General features: G+C 44.5%; 1 protein-coding gene and 2 long non-coding RNA genes across 4 annotated transcripts in view; 1 reads left to right on the top strand and 2 right to left on the bottom strand.

Moving 5' to 3' along the window:
• Nucleotides 1-20,256, bottom strand: part of LOC6045799 (myosin light chain kinase, smooth muscle) — a 184,963-nt gene that overhangs the window by 50,688 nt on the left and 114,019 nt on the right. The window lies entirely within an intron of this gene.
• On the bottom strand, nucleotides 5,530-5,975 carry LOC119766659. Its single transcript, XR_005277037.1, has 3 exons — nucleotides 5,863-5,975; nucleotides 5,729-5,803; nucleotides 5,530-5,659 (listed from the first exon to the last, which is right to left on the bottom strand). It is a non-coding gene; the product is annotated as an uncharacterized LOC119766659 (long non-coding RNA).
• Nucleotides 11,078-12,056, top strand: LOC119766654. Its single transcript, XR_005277032.1, has 2 exons — nucleotides 11,078-11,502; nucleotides 11,561-12,056. It is a non-coding gene; the product is annotated as an uncharacterized LOC119766654 (long non-coding RNA).

Below are 20,256 nucleotides of genomic sequence, written 5' to 3'. Positions count from 1 at the left end.
CCCATTTTCCCGCGTAAATCAAACTCGAATCGATTACCCAAATCCCACCGATACAATAATACCCAGGGTTGAAGCCCAAATATGATAACACAGCAAAAAATCCGATGGAAAAATCCGAAAAATCGCATGCAAAAGCATGCACATCACCTTCGTAAAAATAAACACTTAATATTACACACTGCATGTGAGCAATTCTTTACAAAAATTTGTATTTTTTGATTTCGCTCAAACTTTGTGGGGGCCTTACCTATGACCAAATAAGCTATTTTGTGTCATTGGTTCACCCATACAAGTCTCCATACAGTTTTGGCTGCTGTCCATACAAAAATTGTATGTAAATATTCAAACAGCTGTAACTTTTGAATGAATTTTCTGATCAATTTTCTGACTTCGGCGAAGTTGCAGGTATTGTTGAGGACTTTTGAGTAAAAAATAGGTACACGGTACAGGTTTTTCACTAAAACTCAATTTCCCAAAATACGGCAATTATGTTCCATCAGTGCGAGCGGATGATCGTGTTTGTTAACAAAGTGAAAAAAAAATAGGATTGTGCATGCAAATATTGAGTGAAGGGACGCGCTGGACGGGGGGAATCATTCAATTATGTTCCATCAGTGTGAGCGGATGGTCGTGTTTGTTTACAAAGTGAAAAAAAAAACAGGATTGGGCAGAGTTCGATTTGCGATGCCTTTCCGTCGGGTCGAAAGATTTTTCGCGTCCGTCGCAGTGTGTTTTTCGTTTTTTCCGCGTGCGTTTGTGTGTTAAGGTGCGGCTGGCTCTGGTTGTCCCGATGACAGCTAGCCAGTCCGATTTGCGATCCTTTTCCGTCGGGTCGCAAGATTTTTCGTGTCCGTCGCGGCGTGCAACAACAACAAAACCCTATCATACCATTTCATCTCGATAAACATCGTAACTCGTCGTTCGCAAAGTTAATCAGTACCTCACTAAAAATCAATCATTTAAAACTCGTGAAATCATCTCAAGTTAAAAATTACACTGTTTAACCCTTCAGTTTTAATTACAAATGATTTTTGTTCTATCTTTCCACAGCCGGCTGTCTAAGACTAAACCATTTCATTTCATCCGATTGTTTGCTTTGGGAATAATATATAACACCTTTCAACAAACACTATGATTTTGGGTCGCATCATCATCTTCTATGATGAATCCTGACCAAACACCCTATCCTACTAACAAGTTTTCAGGTTCCTGACGCTCGTGGGGTGTAAGCACAGAGTAAATCAGCTGCCCTAGTAGCAACCTGCGCTAACTAACATTCCCGTCCCTTATAATCGAGGTCTACAAACTGACATGGCGGGCGCCGTTGGTGGCCAATGACTGTTACCTATTCGCAATTGATCTAGCTTTAGCAATCATAGTGTTTTATCTTTTCAGCGAATTCATACATGTTGTTGATAAGGGAAACACTACTAGATCGTCGAAGCCTATGATCAGTAGTGCTGAAAGGATATTACGGTTCTGTTCAGCAACGGAGGGGCAACCATGGGTGATCTCTCATGCTCATGCTCAAAACTCAATTTCCCAAAATACGTTTTTTTTTATTTTCGAGATTTTTTGATATGTTTTAGGGGACAAAAATCCGCAACTTTTGAGCCATAGAGAAACATCGTCAAAAAATCTGTTGCCGAGTTATTTTTTGAAAAAAATAGTGATTTTTGGTAAAAATCGAAGTTTCATGCAAAAACAAGTTTGACATTATTTTTCAATGCAAAATTAAATTTGCAATCGAAAAGTACTTAACAGATTTTTTGATAAAGGGTTCCGTTTTCAAGATATAGTCACCGAAAGTTTAATTTTTGCGAAATATTTGCAGTTTTTCAATTTAAAAAAATAGTGACCATGAGTGACCATTTCTAAAAATATTTGAAAAGTTCAGAAAATTTGCTATAAAATTGTCTAAGAGACATTGATGATTGGACCTCGGGTTGCTGAAATCGAGAAATTAAATGTGAGAGTGTGTGCAACATGGAGTTAAACTTTCTGTGAAGTTGCTGTGAAGATTACCATGGCACTTTGAAAAGTTTAACTCCATGTTGCACGCACACACTCTCACATTTAATTTCTCGATAGAGCCGCTTTAAGAAAAAGAAACACGAAAATCGAGGGGGACGTCACTCCGCGATAACACACTAAAACGCAAAAAAACGAGCACGAAAAGCATCAACGCTACTCATCGTGCCGAGTTTTCACATAACGCCACCCTAAAGAAAGTAATCGCAAGTTAACGCGCGTTAAAGCGACCAGCGTCTGCTCGACTTTTGAACCAGGGAAATCTATCTTGCAACCTTGCCGTCGAGCAGTTTTTGGTCATGTTTGGCAACTCGGTATTTGTTTTTTCAAGCAGTTTTGACAGAAAGAAAAAAACAAAGCAAAAATTGCGATTTTTTGTCAACGACCGGAAAAGTTTGCTCCGGGGTGATCACCCGGCTGTCCTCTTTTGTGGGGGCCATCGCGATTGGCAATCTGGTAAAGAGCACACTCGGCCCGGAGGGAATGGACAAGATTCTGATTGCGCACGGCCGTACCCAAGTAACATTTTTTTCCCAGGAGTTCTACAAGAGCTCTTCAAAATAGCTACAGCATAGCAGTTTGGACCGCGGTAGGATAAAACTCTCTTCAAATACTCTTCCAAACTCCTGAAGAAGTTTTGAAGAGAATTTTATCCTACCGCGGTTCAAACTGCTATGCTGTAGCTATCTTGAAGAGCTCTTGTAGAACTCCTGAAAAAATGTTACTTGGGTAGCGCCGGCCAGGTTGAGGTCACCAACGACGGGGCGACGATTTTGAAGGCGGTCGGCGTGGACATGAGTCGCTTCCAGGACGACGAGGTTGGCGATGGAATGACTTCCGTGACGGTGTTGGTGTCAGAGTTGCTGCAATGCTGAGCGAAGCGGAAAAGTTGCTGGAGCAAAAATTTCACCCTCAAACGAGTGCGGCCAAGTAGGCTCCAAAACTATTTGCCGGCTGTTGCTTGGAGGATTCGTTTCTGGACAAGGGTTTTCTGTTGGACAAGAAGACCGTTGTGCACAAGCCGAAACGCATCGCGAACGCAAAGATCTTGATCGCCAACACGCCGATGGACACGGACAAGATCAAGGACTCGATGGTGAAGATTGCCGAGCTGGACGTCGCCGAGAAGGAGAAGATGAAGGACAAGGTAATAACCAGGTCCAGGCTCGTCTCGGTCGTTGTGATCTGTTCGAAAGTTTGAATCGATGTGATCGCCCGTTCCAACATCCGCAGGACACTGTGCCGGAATATCTCGCAAGGAGGCTAGTTGCTGTGGAAAAAAAGGTAAGCCTGTTCATCTGAACGAGCATTTCGATCGAAAGTGCATACAGATTTTTTTTTTATTTTAGACGTTTGTTGTTGTTGAACACTGGGCCAGAACAGAACACTAGATATATTCTCGCTGCATCAGAGAGTGCGTCGGCCGCCAAGGACACACTTAACCAGCTGGGCAACATTCCTTGGAAGATCAACAGCGAAGTGATGGCGTTGTTCATCAGAGCAGCATCTCCATGCTGGACCTTTCCTGCCATCCTTGTCGCCAATCGAAGAAACCGTTCCGCGCAGTGAATTGACCGGTTACGATTGGTTCATCCTGATGCGCAAGAAGATGACCCACTGGCGCAAAGCTCACCTGATTCCCCCGCACCTGAACCACTCACTCTCTCCTTAGTTCGGTATGATCGACGACACGACAAGACACTCGGAGGAAAAATCGTTTGAAAATCGGTTCTACCGTGAATCCCGTGAATCCACCGTAAATCACTGAATTCACGGTTCTTTGAAGGACCCCTCGGTTTTGCCGCAAAATCTACTTTTTTAGCAACACTGCTTGAATGTAAATATTTACTTTCACAGATTTGTTTACGTTCGGCTTTTTGTCCGTAAAGAAGCTCAGGAACCTTTTTTGGCCATCACGGTGACCCAACTGCAATACCGCTCCGGGTCCGCTCAGTCAAGAACCTTGCCGCTCAGTGGCAGGTCGCAGTGAACCCCGAACCAATGGAGCCGTCTGAATTTGTTTGGACCTTGGACTGGGTCGACGGAACGAGAGATCCCGGAGGAAAAGAAAGACGATCGCGTTTACAAACTAAGTTGCTTCGAACCACCGGAACAGTACTTTTTAGGTCGGGGAGTGGATGAACCAGAACTCAAATCACGCTGGCACCCGTTGGCATCACTAGTATCGGCATCAGGTGGACCGAACCCCGTCCTAGTTTTGTAACGTTGCGTGTGCGTTCCAACCCCAACTCCAGTAGCTTTTGCACCGTGGTGCAGCGCCACTTCCAAAATTAGGAAGACTACTGGAGCACTTTCTATGGCCCGGCAGAGGCTCAATTCCCAGGGCAGGTTAAGGAGAAGCTCAAACACAAAGCTCACTGTGACACTCCCAAATGGCAAATCCAACGACTAACGAACCAAAATCTAACTATTGATTAATTGAGACCAAATTGATAACGACCATAGAACGTTTGCGAATAAAAAGTTAATAACGAGTTGAGCGCTTAATGAACGGACCGTCAACCTCCATTGAGCAAAGTTTTATTAAGGTTCCATTACAGGTGAACGATTCTACCTGAGTTCTGACGAGCGACTACACTCGGTACCAAGATCTTTGTTGACGTCAACGTTCTAATCTGCTCTTGCTCTTTTCCTACAGACTACCTCTTAATACTAATCTGACCTTCACGCCTCGTCCGGCGAGTGCTGCGGGAGGTTCAGCTGGCTCACGTGCTGTTGATGGAGGTTTTGGAGGCCACACGTGGCTGCAGGAACTGTTGATTCTACCGGGCGACGATCGCGTTGTTCCACTTATGCGTACACGCACCACTTGCAGGAACCCGAGCGGACCTCGCTGGCGGGTTGGATCGAATGCGGTCCAAGCTGGACGAGCCACCGATGGAAATGCTTCACCGGATCAGGTGCGGAAGCCGCACGTGGCTTATGCTGATCGCCTTCGCTTGAGCTGGTCGCGTGGTCGGCGCCTAAAACATCAGCGTCCCGCGCACGGGGCGGATCGATTGGCCGTACCAGGAAGTACGAGGATGGTTGGGCGACGAGGTGTGGTTCCGGGGATCTTGCTCGCAGGCCGCGCGGTTTGTTCTGGGCGCACGCCCGATGTGCACTTTGTCACGTGTCTTCACGCGAATTTTTGACCACAACACACCGCTCTGCGTCCACTGTGCGTAATCCACGCGTGCTCACCAATGCTGCCAGTGGTTAGTGTCTCGGCTCGCGCCGCCGTGCCGCTCACTCGCTGATGATGGCGACGCGGATGTGACGTGCGATGATTTCCACGTTGCATGCAACTCGTCGAACAGTTTCAGACCCCTAATGCGGCAAAGGGGTTCGTGTCGAGGGGTTCGCGGATGAACTGTTCCACAGTCCAGTCACTCACGTTTGGCCACGCCCAGGATGACGGAGGGGCGTTTACAGGTGTCCACGGACCGTAGCGACTTCCGGGAGGGTGCGCGAATTCGAAGGCGCGCCCAAGGAGATGTGCAGGGTGCGCCGAGCAGTTCCGGTGTGCCAGGATGATGGAGAGTCGATCGGAGAACCTCGTAGCGGACGGTTCCTTCCTGGAGGGGTTTTGGGACCCTAGATTTTGACCCACGGCAAACTGTGGGTGCTGTTTACCGCGGCGAAATACATTTTAACTTCGAGTTCACAAGGTTACAAAGTTTCAGCATCTTCTTACCTGACTCAATCCGAACTAACTCTCTAACGCCTAATTCAACCGGTGCAAATTGAACGTCGTACCGGGTTAGCCAATCTGTACAAACATTCTGGCTAATTAGATGTGGTTTTCAACTAAATTTAGCGAAGTTTTACCTGTTGACGTAATGGCTGACTCTCCTAGGCGTCACGTGTTCTTTCTCACCACTTGCACTTGAACTGACTTCGTGGACGGTCCGTTCAGAAATGCTCGATAGGGAAAGGGAATATAAATGGGAACCCGTGCAAAGTATCCGCCTCAACTACTACACCGTTGAACGTTATACGTCCGTATATCCCCTCAATTTCAACCAATCACCAGTTGCCAGATGGTCCATAAGCATTGGTTAGTCCACCGTATTTACAAATACAGAGAGCCCAGCCCAATACCTCCAAGTTGTTCGACGTGCCATTTGAGTGTACCACCCTGAGTATTTCATGGAACTCAAGCGAGGGATGGGTCAAGAACCTCTCACAGTAGTGACGCCTTCCACAACTAGCGGCGCTGTTGCTGCTAAAGGGAGGCTAAAGAACGCACCACACTTAGGGTGATTCATGATCGTTACAGTTTGATGAGGCTCCACCTACTACTGAACAGGTGCATCCTCTGCGGATTCTGCGTTCCACGTATTAATGACCTCGGAAGCCCTTTCACTGGATTTCCACACAAACCCAAACCCTAGCGATTCCGTCATCACAGCTCCAACCACCCGAAGAAGGACAGGCCTGAGAAGGGGAGGCGTTCCAAGCCGTCTAGATGGAACCTAGGCCCGTGGCACACTGCCGAAAACGGTGGTGCCGGCGAGAGGTTCGATGGCAAAATCTGCCGTATTACCGGGAACCGTTATTCTACCGAAGAAGAGAGTCGGAGCCGTGGATTGCGTGGATTCCGGCGATTATATGACGTGTTTTTGGGTAGGATTAGGGCTTTGAAGAACCGGATAGGTTTAATGGCGAGACAGATACAGCAGCATCCGTGATGTCGGGGGCGTCAGCGCGAGTGCATCGTAGGGCTCGAGGCGAATCAATCGAACGTGGGAGGCAGATGGGTGGTGGCATGAGTTGAGGTTCGCTGACGCATAGGAGCACGCTGAACTGATTTTTATTTTTTCCGTAGGTTCTAGCGTGAGTCTCTAATCCCGCCTGTAGTCCAGCGCTAGCAAAAACCGGTAGCCGTCAAGAATTTAAATTGTAATGACAAGGAAGGACAACAGCACCTTAGTTGAACCACTGCCAATGATCAACACGACGACAACCCGACCGATTCAAATTCTGTGAGGATATTGACCTGTACGTGTGTCGTGTGCACTAATCATACACACGAATTGATAGTTCAGACGACCCAGAATTCTTCCCTGAATTCCGCAACATGTTACTGTCGAAGTGCCCAAATAGAGTACCTCCACCACAGCGCACCACATGCCTCAACTTCCACGTTGCGGCATGCCTCCCTCTCTCAAACCCTTTCCCGCCGAAAATTTGGAACAGTGACGAAATCGCCAATCAGGCCAAAGCACTACAAGATCGAGGCCATTCATGCGTGGAAGCCAAAACTAAAAAAAACAACAGAAAATGCACTTGTTCAGTCACAGCCATGTAAAACTGGGACAAAATCCGGTCTACCCGAAACCGATAACTTTTATGCCAACAGACACCAACGCAATTCGCAATCCAGCTCTTCTACTCCCCGGCCAAAACAGCTCAATGACGGCACAACAAAGCGGAAGGCCGACCAGGACCAGGACCAGGAAAGTGCGTTCCCACAGAAGGGGAATAATATCATAATTAAAAAAAAAATGATCGATAAAACAATCCGGTTATTTTTTCGGCGTGTTCAAGATCGATTTTGAAGGATTCGGCGATTGCTGAAGGTGCAGGTGATGCCCGACGATGAGTTCTACGGAATGACCATCTCCTGCCGATGTCTCCGGACAAGGTAGTGGTTGAGGATGTTGTCCTGCGGAGACTGCTGCTGGTTGGGATAATTTAGGAAGAAGGTTGGTTAGATGTCGGGGGTTCGCTTCAATCTTTGGAGTTCATTTCTACTCGAGGCGTGCCTTGGAGTGTACGTTCTCTACATCGCTAACCAGACCCGTTGCGTAGTTCTTCCGGCTAGCTAACCATTTTGGAAGGGATACTAGGTGCCGTCTGGCCGTCGCTGGATTTTGGTTGAACTTTCGATGACAACATTGTTGGCCTCCTGCAGCGCTGCATGTAATTGTTTAGACCAGCTAATCGGAGGTAGGAATGTCTCCAAACCGGCTGCCCATCCGAGGAGAAGCCTCCCTCCGGGGCTTCCATAGATTGTATCACTCTGATGTTGCTCAGTCAGTTGCTGCTGCGTGCCAGTACCTTGTTTAGGGAAATAGAAGGGAATGTATATTATGACTGGCCGTTCCGAAGGCGGATGGTTTAGATTCCGACGTTATAATCTGACGCGGCTGGGTGATCAACTGACCCGTCTGATGAGGTAATGCCAATGTAGCCGACGTGACCTGCTGCTGTTGTTGGTTAGTCGTACCCAAGACGTGAGACTCCTGAACCATGACGACCACAAGCGATCCGCTGGAGGTTTTTAGTCGGACGGTTGTTTCTTCTGGGCCATCTAATCGGGCAGATTCTGGGTGTCCGAGGTAGCCGTAACTATTTGAATCGGTTTTTTGTTGTTTATTCTATTGCGATACGGACACTAGGTGACCCGAAAGTAAATTTCCTGGAAAAGAAAATTGAATGCGGGAGAAAATGAATGAAACTTGTAGAAAAACAAAACGGATGACATTTCTCGATGTCAAAATGAGCAGTGATGCCATTTTTATCATTTTTTTTAGGGGAAACGTCAGTTAACCGGTTTGACGTTTCAAGTTCCAAAGGAACTGGAGGGGTATGCCGATTTGAGACCCACTTTTTGGAAGCGAGTGGCTTGTCGTGTCGTCGGTATGATATTGTACACCTAATTGAATAAAATCCAGTTTTTTCTGTTGATACTGTTTATTTTACTTTAGCTTAGAATTAATTTATGTATTAACACAATAATTAAGAGCGATTTCAATATCAGATCCACCTGAAATTTTCAGGGGTTGTTCGGACATATATAACTAACATCTGGGCTGAATATGAGCACCCACACGTCTTCATCAGCATTTCAGGTTGTACAGGTAGATCTTCGTTTTACCCCTTGCAGGCCGCGTCCGGCATGTTAAACAGCGTGGCCGAGTCCTTGACCAAAAAGCTCAAGCGGGATCCACCGCCGCTGCTGGACGCAACTGCGACGGTCTCCGGAACAATGGGAGCCTGTGCCGTCTGCAGTCGATGCTGTTTACCGAGCTTGCCGCGTTGCCCGTATGCATCGTTATTGTTGTCCACAGCCAGTCGCATCAATCGTGCCGATGTTCGAACGCTTCGCCCTGATTCTCACCAGCCAGCTCAAGGATCTTAATGGCCACTTCCAGGTTGCCAATCTTCTGCTCTGTTCCTCCAGAGTGTCGCGCGACCTTTCGATGCCTCCACCTTGAAATCGACGAAAGACCGACCCGTCTCGAATCGCTGGAACAGGAACCATTCGAAGGCGCAGGAAACGGTTCCGATGGCTGATCTGTCCCCACCGGTTTTGACCTCCGTAGGTTCATCGTGGTACAGCTCCGTTAGCAGGTTCTTCACAGCCAACACCGGCCCCGGAACACGCCCGTTTTCATTAATATTCGGAAGTTGCATCAGCACAACGCGGCGAGAATCTTGTTTCCTCCTAGAGCGCCACCGTTTTTTGACCACCATCCGTCCGGTGACGGAGAAAAATCTAGCAAAACAAACTGCTCGACTGATTTGACAACGAGAACTGTCATTTGCTCTTGACAGTTCTCGCTGTCAAAAAAATCGAGCAGTGTGATGCGAGAACGCAAGTAAAGGCAAGCCAAAAAGCAAGTTATCGCGGTTAACGCGCGTTAAAGCAAGTTAAAGTGGAAAGGTGAAAGTGAACGCTGCAAAGGTTTGAAAAGGAAGCTTTATCGCTCGGATAGCGCGGAAGTGACATCCCCCTCGACGAAAATTGAAGTTTTCTAAATCTCACCAAAACAACCCACCATTTTCGAATGACGATATCTCAGCAACTAATGGTCCGATTTTCAATGTTAATACATGAAACATTCGTAAAATTTTCCGATCTTTTCGAAAAAAATATTTTGAAAATTTTTAAATCTGAACTATCAATTTAAATGGGCGTAATATTTTGTCGTAGCATATCGTGACGAGATTTGTTTATATTGCTCCCCTGACTGAAAAGTCCGTCGGACGTCCGTCGTTTGTCGTCCGTGCAATCGTACGACGTCGCACGACAATGTCGTGCGACATTCGCACGAATGTCATACGTTTTTGCACCAAAATGTCGTATTTGTCGTGCGATCGATCATCGAAATTGTTCGACATTGTCGTATGACATTCGACCGACGTCGCACGGTTTTGTTATTTAGGTTGTCGGGCCTTTGTCGTGTGCTGTTTTTCAGGTTTTTAGGTTACGTTGTAGTTAAAAATAGATAATTGTTTATTTTTAATTTATTTTATTTTTTATGTAATTTGCACATCTGTACCCGCAGTCAATTCAATTAATTCATTATACTTGTTGTGTCGCGGATCTTCACGTACATCTTGGTGTCGTCTTCCGGTTGGTCTTCCAGTTCTCTTCGTCGCTCGGCAGGAATTCGTCACTCATCTTCTCGAGCGCCGTTGCGAGTCGCTTCTTCCTATGAAGGCGGGGCAGCATCTTGGTTAAGATGGACTGTTGCTCCTCGTTGCTGCCGCAGAAGCTGATCAAAGTTGGACTTGGAAACGGTCCTGGTGTTGCCCCACTGTTTTATGTCCGATGCACTGATGGCCACTGAAAGTAACAGATAACGTTGGTTTACGCACTTTGCAAGACTTTCGGCAGGATCAGGTAGGAATATTTTCGAATGTCTGAAATAAGATAGGGTGATTCCGTTTAACCATTCATATTTAGAGTTTTTTGCTTACAGGAAAATACAAGATTTAAAATCACAAGGTAAAAAAATACCCAATTTTATTTACGATTATTCGAATAAAATATTCTTGAAATAAGAATTTTTAAATCATAGAATTTAAGAATGCTGAAGATTTCAAACATTTTAATTGTATAAATTTAGAAATATACAACCTTTAAAAAAATAATTTAACGATTTTATTATTTAACAATTTCATAATTTATCAATTCAATAAATTAACAGTTAGACAAATCAAGAATTTTATTAATTAAAAATTTCATAATTATTTTATAATTTTATAATTATACAATACAATTTTATAACTTTTGTAGCAATTATGTTTAGTCTGCATATTTTGATGCGAAAAGTCTGTGCGAAAATTGTAAATCACCCCCCGCTACCACGCAAACGTCAAACTTTGCTTGCTTGAAAACAAAGCTTGCCTTGACTGTGCGCGCTCACTTCCGCTGAAAAAAGGGACAGTCATTCGGTGGACGCCAACGTGAAGAACGGTCGTGCGGTGGACGAGGTTCCACTCGGTGATTCACGCTGACCGCGTGCGCGTGTATTCTGTCCCGTGAAAAGTGGTCGCCCCGCCGTCAAGTCGTGCTGCTGTCGTGCGCCTTCGGATGGAAAAAAGGATTGTGCCCAGACGCACACGTTCGGCGCAAAAACTAAGCCACCGCATCCGACTCCAGTCCGAATCGACTGCGTTCCGATAACGCACACACACACATCATCGTCGGGACGGTAGAAGGCCCCGAACAGGGTGAGTTGGAGGCGAAAAGATCTCGTTTTGGATGTGCCATTAACGCTGCTTTGATTAGGGCCTTTTTTGTGCGTACTCGAACCGCCCAGGAACTTCGAAGCCGGAATCTCATCGTCTGCGTACGGTCTGCGGGAACAACAAGATGGCGGTCAAAATGCGGGCGAGAATCGCACGAGACAGCCAGGACTTCAACGCGGCCGGGATCAGGGCAAACGGCCGGGGCAGTTGTCGTGGGCAGCGGCAGCAGGGCGGTCGGTGATGGCGGAGAAAAAACATCGCCGCGAGGCGGCGGACGCCGGCGCAGCGGCTGGCGATCGAAGGGGATCATGGCAAGGTCTTGCGGAGGAGGAGAAGTGAGTAGAGCGGGGAAAAGAAAAAGAAGGAAGAAGAAGAAGGAAAAAGAAAAGGGCTAGTAGCCGAAAAGGCGCGCGGAGCGCGGGAAAAGAAGAAGAGCACAGGGGAAGTTTGAAGAAGAGGGAAGGAAGAGTTGTACGAACAAACACACACACAAACACCAACACGTTCGATATGTTTGAATACACATGAAAACTAGATCACGGGTTTGCCTTTCTTTTTGAGCTCTAGAGAGCAGCTGGGATGTCATTCCGATTCCCTTTTTATTGTAACATGGCGCCCAACAAAACGAACCCAATCTGGAAATATAGTTAGTTTCTGTTAAGTGTTTGTGCTTTTGAGTTGCTACTGTAGATAAGCTATGACAGCAGTGGGAGTAGGCTGTAAACAAGAAGAAAACAAAAAAAAACGCAAGGCGGTAACACTAAGGGGTTGAAGCCAGTTGTAGGCAATTGGTTGTCAGGCTCGTAGGAGAGGTAGCCATTGTGGGAGTAAGCTGGAGACGTTTTGGGTCATGCAGGAGATGACCATCTGACCACCTGTCTGAGCAGATTGCGCTGCTGTGTATCGTTTAGTACCGTTATGTTTCGATCAACATGATCTGGGAAGCCTTGGGCTTCCACACTTAGTTTGTTTTGAGTTTTTGGTAGTTTAAGAATGTGGGATAGGTCACGGGTCAGGCGGTCTCCAGCGAGCTTCTGGCGGAAGTTGTTTTGAGAATTTTCCGTGTGGGACTGCCATCCCACACGGAAAATTCTTCCCAAATGGCAGGGTTGTGTAGCAATTATGTTTAGTCTGCATATTTTGATGCGAAAAGTCTGTGCGAAAATTGTAAATCACCCCCCGCTACCACGCAAACGTCAAACTTTGCTTGCTTGAAAACAAAGCTTGCCTTGACTGTGCGCGCTCACTTCCGCTGAAAAAAGGGACAGTCATTCGGTGGACGCCAACGTGAAGAACGGTCGTGCGGTGGACGAGGTTCCACTCGGTGATTCACGCTGACCGCGTGCGCGTGTGTTCTGTCCCGTGAAAAGTGGTCGCCCCGCCGTCAAGTCGTGCTGCTGTCGTGCGCCTTCGGGTGGAAAAAAGGATTGTGCCCAGACGCACACGTTCGGCGCAAAAACTAAGCCACCGCATCCGACTCCAGTCCGAATCGACTGCGTTCCGATAACGCACACACACACATCATCGTCGGGACGGTAGAAGGCCCCGAACAGGGTGAGTTGGAGGTGAAAAGATCTCGTTTTGGATGTGCCATTAACGCTGCTTTGATTAGGGCCTTTTTTGTGCGTACTCGAACCGCCCAGGAACTTCGAAGCCGGAATCTCATCGTCTGCACGCAGAAAAATAAGGCATATTTGAATCAACAAAACGTTTTGTTGATTTGAAAATCATATTTTTTGTCGAATCAACGCTAAACGTCGAAGCAGCTTTTTCAAAACAACAAAAGACTTTTGTGGAATCAAGAAAATCAAGGTTTGTTTCAACGCAAAATCGGCGTTGATTATATTCAACAAAAATTTTGTTGATTCAAACCTCGTACAGGCTGATTCTACAAAACTTTTTTCTGCGTGTGCGTACGGTCTGCGGGAACAACAAGATGGCGGTCAAAATGCGGGCGAGAATCGCACGAGACAGCCAGGACTTCAACGCGGCCGGGATCAGGGCAAACGGCCGGGGCAGTTGTCGTGGGCAGCGGCAGCAGGGCGGTCGGTGATGGCGGAGAAAAAACATCGCCGCGAGGCGGCGGACGCCGGCGCAGCGGCTGGCGATCGAAGGGGATCATGGCAAGGTCTTACGGAGGAGGAGAAGTGAGTAGAGCGGGGAAAAGAAAAAGAAGGAAAAAGAAAAGGGCTATTAGCCGAAAAGGCGCGCGGAGCGCGGGAAAAGGAGAAGAGCACAGGGGAAGTTTGAAGAAGAGGGAAGGAAGAGTTGTACGAACAAACACACACACAAACACCAACACGTTCGATATGTTTGAATACACATGAAAACTAGATCACGGGTTTGCCTTTCTTTTTGAGCTCTAGAGAGCAGCTGGGATGTCATTCCGATTCCCTTTTTATTGTAACACTTTATATTTTTATAATTATAATTATACAATACAATTTAATAATTTAATAATTTTATAATTTAATAATTTAATAATTTAATAATTTAATAATTTAATGATTTAATAATTTAATAATTTAATAATTTAATAATTTAATAATTTAATAATTTAATAATTTAATAATTTAATAATTTAATAATTTAATAATTTAATAATTCAATAATTTAATAATTTAATAATTTAATAGCATGAGCATGAGCATGAGAGACCACCCATGGTTGTCCTTCTCCGTTGCTGAACAGGACCATAATATCCCATCAGCACAACCGGTCACACGCTTCAACGATCAAATGATTTTTCCCTTATCAACAGCATGCATGAATGCGCTGAAAAGATAAAACATCACGATCATCAAAACTAGAGCCGGTGCGAATAGGAAACAGTCGTTGGCCACCAACGGCGCCCGCCATGTCAGTTTGTAGATCTCGAGGAATGGGACGGGAATGTTAGTTAGCACAGGCTGCTACCAAGGGTGGGTTCTATACGATATCCACACCCCGCGTGTGCCGGAAAACTACTTCTACTTGGGATTTTGTTAGTGGGTAAGGGTAATGGCCAGGATTCAACATAGAGGATGATGATGCGACCCAATAATCAATAAATTTTGTTTAATGGTGTGATGTATTATGCATTCTCAAGGCAAACAGTCGGAGTATGCGGATGAGACTATTCCCGGTTATTTGGTGTTGAGTTTAGCATAAATGATTTAATCTTAGACAGCCGGCTGTGGAAAGATAAAACCAACTAAAATGCGAAAACGCGAAACCGCCCGGATCGAAATACACGCACAATCGGGGGGACAACAAAAACGGAAACGGCAACGAAAATCCTGCGCGAGGACCGCGACGCACACCGTTCAAATTCTCCAACGCAACTGTCAAACATCCCGAAACCGCCCGGATCGAAACACACACACAATCGGGGGGACAACAAAGACGGAAACGGCAACGAAAATCCTGCGCGAGGACCGCGACGCACACCGTTCAAATTCTCCAACTCAACTGTTAAACATCCCGAAACCGCCCGGATCGAAATACACACACAATCGGGGGGACAACAAAGACGGAAACGGCAACGAAAATCCTGCGCGAGGACCGCGATGCACACCGTTCAAATTCTCCAACGCAACTGTCAAACATCCCGAAACCGCCCGGATCGAAATACACACACAATCGGGGGACAACTAAGACGGAAACGGCAACGAAAATCCTGCGCGAGGACCGCGACGCACACCGTTCAAATTCTCCAACGCAACTGTCAAACATCCCGAAACCGCCCGGATCGAAACACACACACAATCGGGGGGACAACAAAGACGGAAACGGCAACGAAAATCCTGCGCGAGGACCGCGACGCACACCGTTCAAATTCTCCAACGCAACTGTCAAACATCCCGAAACCGCCCGGATCGAAATACACACACAATCGGGGGGACAACTAAGACGGAAACGGCAACGAAAATCCTGCGCGAGGACCGCGACGCACACCGTTCAAATTCCGTTTTTTAAAGTTCCAAGATTCCCGTTTATCTGTTGTTTGATTAATCAAGAGATGGCTCAATCTTAGACAGCCGGCTGTGGAAAGATAAAGCCAACACCGTATTAATTTAAAGAGTGATTTTGTATTCTTTGTTTGTTTTTCGGATTAAATGAGCTATATTGCAATTATGAGAGAAATTAAATCGCGAGATGAAACAAAATCGATCCGACGTAAACGCGTTGCGATTCGTATTCAATTTTTCATTTGAGAGCAATAATGATGAAACAGATTTCCCGACCAGCGAAACGCGACAAACTGAAACCAACCTTGCGACGGTAATGTTTGAATAATTTGTACGCGCAACGAAATGCTCCCAAAGTCCACTCTCGATTTTTTATGTATCTGTAAGCTGAAATCATTTTGTAACAAAGCAATAACATTAATACAATATAAACAGATACACTCGCACAAACATTCTCAATTAAGCCGAAACAACAGAAAAATCTTTCTCAACACCCACAACTTGACTTCACCCAAACATGGCACCGCTCCCCTAATTAAAAGTTATCTAGACAAGTTGTTTCGGCTCAATTTTAACCTCTCACCCACACACGCATAATCATTCACACATTTCAAAATAATGTTCTTATTGGAACTTGCTCACCCGCGTCTGCATGCAGCTGTCTCAAACGTCATCCGCAGGTCCGTCGGCCGCAAGGCCGCAAGACCCGGAAGAAACTTTGATCTCGAGCGTCGATCCTGGAGTACATCAATGCAATCCCGCGTCCTCTTTCACGACGGATGTTGCAGCTGACGCAGCACCCAAAGCGTTAACTTAATGCTGCACACGGGTGAGCAGGCAGCTCCGTCTCACTTCTGCCAACACCAATCGGCCCACTTTCGTCTGAACCGCTCTCAACTTTCCACCCTCACGCCCCCGCACCACCATACCAAATACACACTACTTCCCTTCCTCTGTACATAGTCCGCCAAATCCACGATCAAAAGCTCTTCAGCAGCCTGCTACGATTTGCCTCGGAAAAGGAACTCCGTGAGCACGCACACAATAACACGATTCCTCTTTTAACAAATATCGAGCCATAATGGTCATCGACGAACCAAAAAAGCACAAACACTTATACACCGCTCTCCTCTCTTCTGTGCTCACTGAGAGAGAAAACCACCGAAAATGGCCGGATTTCTAATTTTGTTGTGCAGTACAAAATTAAAATCGATGAAACAACACTTATTATGCCCAAAAATGCTAAAAATCACTATATGCGGATAGCCCGCCACTTCTTCGACAATTAGATGCACTTTTCCGATCCACAACATTTCAAAAACACCCGAAACCGGCCGAAAAATTCGCGACGATAAAAAACAGCGTCCGCACCGTCGCCATTACTTTCTCTCCCCCATTTAATAATTTAATAATTTAATAATTTAATAATTTAATAATTTAATAATTTAATAATTTAATAATTTAATAATTTAATAATTTAATAATTTAATAATTTAATAATTTAATAATTTAATAATTTAATAATTTAATAATTAAATAATTTATTAATTTAATAATTTAATAATTTAATAATTTAATAATTTAATAATTAAATAATTTAATAATTTAATAATTTAATAATTTAACAATTTAATAATTTAATAATTTAATAATTTAATAATTTAATAATTTAATAATTTAATAATTTAATAATTTAATAATTTAATAATTTAATAATTTAATAATTTAATAATTTAATAATTTAATAATTTAATAATTTAATAATTTAATAATTTAATAATTTAATAATTTAATAATTTAATGATTTAATAATTTAATAATTTAATAATTTAATAATTTAATAATTTAATAATTTAATAATTTAATAATTTAATAATTTAATAATTTAATAATTTAATAATTTAATTATTAAATAATTTAATAATTTAATAATTTAATAATTTAATAATTTAATAATTTAATAATTTAATAATTTAATAATTTAATAATTTAATAATTTAATAATTTAATAATTTAATAATTTAATAGTTTAATAATTTAATAATTTAATAATTTAATAATTTAATAATTTAATAATTTAATAATTTAATAATTTAATAATTTAATAATTAAATAATTAAATAATTTAATAATTAAATAATTTAATAATTTAATAATTTAATAATTTAATAATTTAATAATTTAATAATTTAATAATTTAATAATTTAATAATTTAATAATTTAAAAATTTAATAATTTAATAATTTAATAATTTAATAATTTAATAATTTAATAATTTAATAATTTAATAATTTTTTTTTGTATTTATTTAGGACCTTTTAACTATGAGTCTTTCGGGTCCTGTTTATGAATCTTTACACTTTTCCATACATGTCAGTAGCCTTTAAAAATTTCAACACATTTTTCGCCATATCTCGATCATCAGCCAAGGCTTCCCTGACGTTGGATGGTACTCCAGCTCGGCGTCTCTGCTCTTCGAACTCAGGGCATTCCGCTAAGATGTGTTTCACCGTCAGCGCCAAATTGCACCTTGTGCAACGCGGCGCACTGTCCTTCTCCAGCAGATACTGATGGGTTAGCAAGGTGTGTCCTATCCTGAGTCTTGTCAGAATGACGTCTTCCTTCCTCGATCCAACAAATACATCTCGATATGGTAGTACCGAGTTCTTCACCTCTCGTAGTTTGTTGCCCACCTTTCCGCTCCATTCCGCATTCCAACACCAAACAGCCCTCTTTTTGATCACCGTCCTGAATTCTTTGAATTCTACGCTTTTGTCCCAGATGTTTCTGTCGTTCAATGACTGCTTCGCTTCTTCATCTGCCTTCTCATTGCCTGCTATTCCTACATGACTTTTCACCCACATGTAGATTATCTCCGTGCCATTACATTCTGCCTGATTGTGTAGGATGTTGATCTCGTCCTTCCATCTGCATTTGGTTTTTCGTTTCCCCAACGCCGTGATGGCACTAAAGGAATCTGTACAGACGAGGTAGGTCCCCACGCGATTCTGACCAATTATCCACCTGAGCGCTTCAGTGATCGCACCACACTCCGCAGCAAAGATACTGCTCAGATCACTGATTCTTCTTCGAACAACCAAGTCCCCTCTAACCATCGCGTAACCAACCCTGCCATCTTTCTTTGATCCATCGGTGAATATTGTTTCACACAAGCGATATTCCGTGTTCCTTCGGGACACGAAGAGCTCCTTCAGTTGTGTTGAAGTTGCTCCGGCTCGTTCAGCTTCGAGTAATGTTTTGTCTATCCGGATCCGTCTGCGTTCCCAGGGGGGACACGATGGTAACGTGAATATCTTCAGCTCGGGTAACGGTAGTTCCAGCTCTTCAAGTATCGCCTTTCCTCTTGTTTCAGCAGTTTCCACTAAACGGTGCGGACCTCGATGCCTAGTCGAATTCCACTCCTCTCCTGAACTGTTGCTATCGTAGCTGCTCTCGGTGCTGCTTCCTGCTGATTGTGAGTCGTCTTCTGCTGGCTGGGTTATGCTTTGTGCTGATATGGCTGCTCTTCTGGCGGCGTAGATCGCTGTCCGCTGTTCAAAGAACACTCTCAGGCTCGGGATTCCTGTTTCAGCTTGAAGACTATCTACAGGGCTAGTACGGAACGCACCACAGATAGCTCTCAAGCCTGTGTTGTGTGTTGGCTCGAGGATCTTCAGGACGTTGTCACTGACGGCAGCTGTTATAGGTGCTGCGTATAGAATTTTCTCCAACACTGTGGCTCTGTACAGCTTGATTAGAGTCTTCCTATCTCCACCCCATGACCTTGATGCTACACAACGGATTAGCTGGACTCGTTGTCGGCAAGCCGCTTTCACTTCCTCGCAGTGTGTCTTGAACAGTAAGTGTTGATCCAGGATAACGCCCAAACATCGGTGCTGCTTTTGGTTGGGATCAGGGTCCCATTCAGCTCCAGTGCAGCTCTGCTCGGTGGTTTCCTCGTTCCGTAGCTTCTAAAGATGACCGTAGCGCTTTTCTCCGCAGAAATTTTAAATCCCGTTGAGCTCTGCCAGCATTCCACCTCCTTCAGTGCAGCTTGCAAGTCGTTCTCAACTTCTTCAACATCTCGTCCACTGGCCAACAGTACAACATCATCTGCGTACAAGAGTGTTGTTATGCTGGACGGCATCCGTGCTACCAAGGTGTTGATAGCCACCAAGAACAAGGTGACGCTCAGTACTGATCCTTGGCAGAGGCCTGTTTCCATGATCTTGCTTTGCGACAGTTGGCCGTTCACAAAAACTCTAAATGAGCGATTTTCCAGCATTCGGTCCAAGAATTTCAACATCAGACCTTCTATGTTCCAGTCACGCAGTTGGTTTAGGACCAGTCTTCTCCAGGTGGTATCGTATGCCTTGGTAACATCCAGAAAGATCCCTGAACGTACTCCTTCTTGTTCCAGGCTGCTCGTACCACTTTCTCGAGCTCAGCCAAGTGGTCAACGGTAGTTTTTCCTTTCCGGAAGGCAAACTGGTGAGGATGCAGTAATCTTCTTGTCTCGATGATGTGAACTAGACGATTGTTGACCATTCGCTCAAACACCTTTCCCAGGCAACTGTTCAAGAAGATTGGCCTATAGTTACGAGGATTTGCTTTTTCACCACAATTTTTGAAGATAGGGATCACCAGCGATTCCGTCCATTCGGGTGGGTATACTGAACCGAGCCACAGCCGGTTGTACGCGTCAAGAAGCTATCGTTTGCAATCCAACGGTAACTTTACGATCATGGAGTAGTGGACAGTGTCAGGACCTGGTGATGAGCCACG

This window comes from Culex quinquefasciatus, chromosome 2 (assembly GCF_015732765.1).
Source record: "Culex quinquefasciatus strain JHB chromosome 2, VPISU_Cqui_1.0_pri_paternal, whole genome shotgun sequence".
Lineage (NCBI taxonomy): Eukaryota > Metazoa > Arthropoda > Insecta > Diptera > Culicidae > Culex > Culex quinquefasciatus.
The sequence above is the reverse complement of the archived record's forward strand: the minus strand, read 5'-3'. Positions and strand labels throughout refer to the sequence as shown.